This window comes from Cherax quadricarinatus, chromosome 52 (assembly GCF_038502225.1).
Source record: "Cherax quadricarinatus isolate ZL_2023a chromosome 52, ASM3850222v1, whole genome shotgun sequence".
NCBI lineage: Eukaryota > Metazoa > Arthropoda > Malacostraca > Decapoda > Parastacidae > Cherax > Cherax quadricarinatus.
This window is the reverse complement of record NC_091343.1, coordinates 18,906,191-18,911,190: the sequence shown is the minus strand read 5'-3', so window position 1 is coordinate 18,911,190 and position 5,000 is coordinate 18,906,191. Positions and strand designations below refer to the sequence as shown.

Below are 5,000 nucleotides of genomic sequence, written 5' to 3'. Positions count from 1 at the left end.
CACTCTCGCACACAACCACGACGGTAATTGAAGCTCACTCAGTATGTTTGACGCCCAACACTTCAAAATGCTTCATCCACGCCCAAAATTCCCTAGTAATCAAGGCAGTCACCACAAAAAAAAAATGTTGTCAGTCCCCATATTATTTACGTTAGGGGTGGCCCATGGCCTGGTGAGCAACGCTCTTGCTTCACACGCGGAGTGTCCGTGGTTCGATTCCCGGCATGGGTGGAAACACTCAGCGTGTTTCCTTACACTTGTTGTCTCGTTCACCTGTATGTTAGTCGACTGGTGTGGGTCGCATCCTGGGGGACAAGATTGAGGACCACAAAGGAAATAAGACACAATCCTTAATGACGCACTGATTTTCTTGGGTTATCCTGGGTGGCTAACCCTCCAGGATTAAAAATCCAAACGAAATCCTACCTTACGTTTACTTTCAAACTCTCAGAACGAAGATATTGTAAATAAATTACAGGAAATATATTCTCTGAATAAGCGTGAATTAATGGAAACAATGTAATATATAAACGTTTCTGTTTAATGAATTAAAAAAACTATAACCCTTATGGGTTTAGAGCTAAAATTATTATTACGGTCGATCCCCCGGAATGGGTGGAAACATTAGGACGGGTTTCCTTACGACACCTGCTGTCCATGTTCACCCATCAGTAAAATAGTTACCTGGGTGCTAGTCGACTGGTGTGGGTCGCATCCTGGGGACAAAATTAACCTAATTTGCCCGAAATGCTCTGCATAACAAGGGATTTTCTTTATATTAGTATATTAATGACGTGAGCTATGGTCTGTATACCTTGTACATGTACTTGTAGAAATAAAGATTATATATATATATATATATATATATATATATATATATATATATATATATATATATATATATATATATATATATATATATATATATATATATATATATTATTCACCAGTATTCTCCCGGCCCGGGTCTTTTCCAAGTAGTGGTGACCCGGCCTTGGCTCCCTAACTGGGGAGTTTCTCGAGACTTAATTAAGTCTCCCATGGGAGGAGGTACAAGTACCTCCTCATCTTTGGGACCAAGTGTCCCCAGGCCTAGCCACATTCCCCGCCCTCACAGGGCTCGTAGGGAGAAGCTAGGCCTCTGGTCTGCCATCTACCCCGCCTCAAAGGGGCTCGTGGGGATGGCAGTCTTATGAGCTGCAGATGGTAACAAGCTCAGGCCTTTATATATATATATATATATATATATATATATATATATATATATATATATATATATATATATATATATATATATATATACGTATATTTATTGATTTTATTTAAGCAAGTTTCCGCTAAAACAGGAATTGTGACCATTTTCTATATCATTAGAGAAAACGAGCATTTCCATGATGAATATCCTGGTACAACTAAAGAAAACCAGAGTTTAAAATTTTTTTTTTGTTAACTTCATATAATTTTTAACGAGTCTTCGGTCGCTATATCTTATGTGGTAAAATTTTTTTTTAAATCTTTTTTTTTTAACTAATCCAGAATTTGATATAAAAAAGGTGATATTAAAGAGATTCTTTTTAAAAAAACTGAAATTTGATGTGTTTTTTAATCTATGAATACGCGAGGAATATTTACATATACTAATTTGCATAATTAATGTATGCCAGGTGATTCAATTAGTGATAGGCATCAGAGTTTTTAATTAGAGGTTTTATAGATGAAAGTTGTATAGGAAAAAAATATGATGATTCGAAATGGCATTAAAGTTTAGTGTGTACTCGGTGGGTTGTACTCGGTGAGTTGTACTCGGTGGGTTGTACTCGGTGGGTTGTACTCGGTGGGTTGTACTCGGTGGGTTGTACTCGGTGGGTTGTACTCGGTGGGTTGTACTCGGTGGGTTGTACTCGGTGAGTTGTACTCCCTGGTTTGTACTCCCTGGGTTGTACTCCCTGGGTTGTGCTCGGTGGGTTGTACTCGGTGGGTTGTACTCCCTGGGTTGTACTCACTGGGCTGTACTCGGTGGGTTGTACTCACTGGGTTGTACTCACTAGGTTGTACTCACTGGGTTGTACTCGGTGGGTTGTACTCACTGGGGTGTACTCACTAGGTTGTACTCGGTGGGTTGTACTCACTAGGTTGTACTCGGTGGGTTGTACTCACTGGCTTGTACTCGGTGGGTTGTACTCAGTAGGTTGTACTCCTTGGGTTGTACTCACTAGGTTGTACTCGGTGAGTTGTACTCACTGGGTTGTACTCGGTGAGTTGTACTCACTGGGTTGCACTTGGTGGGTTGTACTCACTGGGTTGTACTCGGTGAGTTGTACTCACTAGGTTGTACTCGGTGAGTTGTACTCACTAGGTTGTACTCGGTGAGTTGTACTCACTGGGTTGTACTCGGTGAGTTGTACTCACTGGGTTGCACTTGGTGGGTTGTACTCACTGGGTTGTACTCGGTGAGTTGTACTCACTGGGTTGCACTTGGTGGGTTGTACTCACTGGGTTGTACTCGGTGGGTTGTGCTCACTGGGTTGTACTCGGTGGGTTGTACTCACTGGGTTGTACTCGGTGGGTTGCACTTGGTGCGGTACTCACTGGGTACTCACTCACTGGGTTGTACTCGGTGGGTTGTACTCACTGGGTTGTACTCGGTGGGTTGTACTCACTGGGTTGTACTCGGTGGGTTGTACTCACTGGGTTGTACTCGGTGGGTTGTACTCACTGGGTTGTACTCGGTGGGTTGTATTCACTGGGTTGTACTCGGTGAGTTGTACTCACTGGGTTGTACTCGGTGGGTTGTACTCACTGGGTTGTACTCGGTGGGTTGTACTCACTGGGTTGTACTCGGTGGGTTGTACTCACTGGGTTGCACTTGGTGCGTTGTACTCACTGGGTTGTACTCGGTGGGTTGTACTCACTGGGTTGTACTCGGTGGGTTGTACTCACTGGGTTGCACTTGGTGGGTTGTACTCACTGGGTTGTACTCGGTGGGTTGTACTCACTGGGTTGTACTCGGTGGGTTGTACTCACTGGGTTGTACTCGGTGGGTTGTATTCACTGGGTTTTACTTACTGGGTTGTACTCAGAGTTGTACTCAACTGTACTCACTGAGTGCTTTACTGGCTCCTCTTTTAACCTCAAAAATTGATTATAATAAACTGGTTCCTGGCCTCCTGGGCCCTGTCATACCTACTCTCGAAACTGTGTAGTGAGCTTACATCTACCTCTGCTTGTCTTCGACTCCTCTCGTTTTTATTTTCATTTTCCAACTGGGTCCTCTTGTTCTTCTTGTTCTTGTTCTTCTTGTTCTTGTTCTTCTTGTTCTTCTTGTTCTTGTTCTTCTCGTGGCTGATGCTTCAGAATATTCTTTTTTTAATGTCCCTTTATAACTTTGTATGTAGATCATTACCACCCCATAATGTCATTTCTACGACCATCTCCCACTATAATAATTTTCACAGTCATCCTCCACTACTGTCAACGCCACAACAATTATATTCCTCCATCATGTCCAGGACAACCCTGTTTCTCTATAATTTCCACAACCACCGCTCTGCCCCCCACCGTCACTAGAGTCTAGAGCCCCTGGTTGAGTATCTGTGCTCTAGGGGAGCCCCAAGGACATGCTGGGTGACCACTCATGCATACAAACGACCTCTTTCCCTTCAAGGTCGTGTGTGGGTGGTAGTTGGGAGGGTCGCGAGGGGTGAGATGGGGAGGCAGGCAGGAGGAAGAGGAAAGAGTAAAAGGAAGGGGCAGAGTTAAGAGGCACGTAAGTTCTTCCGTCTTCAAATAACAAATCTTTGATGACACTAGTGTTGTAGAGGCGTGAGCACAGCTCAAACCTCTACCTTAACAAATATTTGATGACTGTTGTCCTCAAGGATTTGTTAAGTTATACCATGAATTAAAGAAATATCCTGGACTTCACCTTACGAAACAGACAAAGCAAATGCGATAATAATTATGGACAAGGTAGATTATAGTGGAAAAATGAACATGTTATCAGAAGACGGAGGAACTTACGTGCTCCTTAAGGGAAGAAGGAAGAGGACAAAGAGAGGAAAGAGGAAGAGGAAAGAGTTAAGGGTAGAAGGAAGAGGACAGAGGAAGAGGAAGAAAGATGCAGGGGAAGTGTTTTATGATATATTACATTCACGGGAAGCGCTAAGCTCGTATGGTCCTCGCAGCGCCTGAGGAAAGTGGATGCAGAAAACTCTCATCCAGGGATGAGGAGAAAGGAGTTCTAGTTTCATGGATCAAGACCCCTTCACCGGCATCGAGAAACATCTTGGTGGATGTTAAGTTGCAGTGTCAACAGTTGTGGTTCTGAGGATACAGTATAAAGGAGAACGTTTCGCTCAGGGAAGAGCTTTACTAAATCATAGAGAGACTGCGTTTCCCTCCCTAAACGTCTGTTTTAAAACAGAATCACAGCTGAAGTGTAAAGGTATACTTTCATAAAGACGGAAAAATTGAACGAGGGGGCTTAATTGCCTTCTTATTTGAGAGCTAATAAAGATGGCAGAACCGAATTTTCTAGAAAAGGACTGTGATACTACCAGCAGCATCTCTCCAACACAACAGTTTCCATCACAGTTTATCAGAGACTTCAGATGAAGGCGTCTAGGAAATCCTGTCCAGACCCAAAGACGGCTCAAGCGACTTAGTCTTTTTGACAGGCAACACAGCAGATCGTCTCAGCAAGGTGCTGAGGAAGACTCAGGCCCCTCCAGCAGGCAACACAGCAGATCTTCTCAGCAAGGTGCTGAGGAAGACTCAGGCACCTCCAGCAGGCAAAACACCAGATGTTCTCAACTGGAAACTGAAGAGAAGCAGTACGAACGTAGCAGTCAGTTCAAGAAGCAGTCGTGATAGCAGCAGAGCTGAGCACAGAAGCAGTCAGTAGGAGTGCTGGTGTGTACATCAACCCAAGTTTAGGCTCTGGTAAGTATCTGAATAAGACATAGTATGCGACTTATGGCATTTTATTGAGAATATATTTT

The 5,000-nt window shown here is 43.4% G+C and overlaps 1 protein-coding gene across 12 annotated transcripts in view; it reads left to right on the top strand.

The window, feature by feature from the left end:
- Positions 1–5,000, top strand: part of dlg1 (discs large 1) — a 1,301,051-nt gene that overhangs the window by 596,725 nt on the left and 699,326 nt on the right. The window lies entirely within an intron of this gene.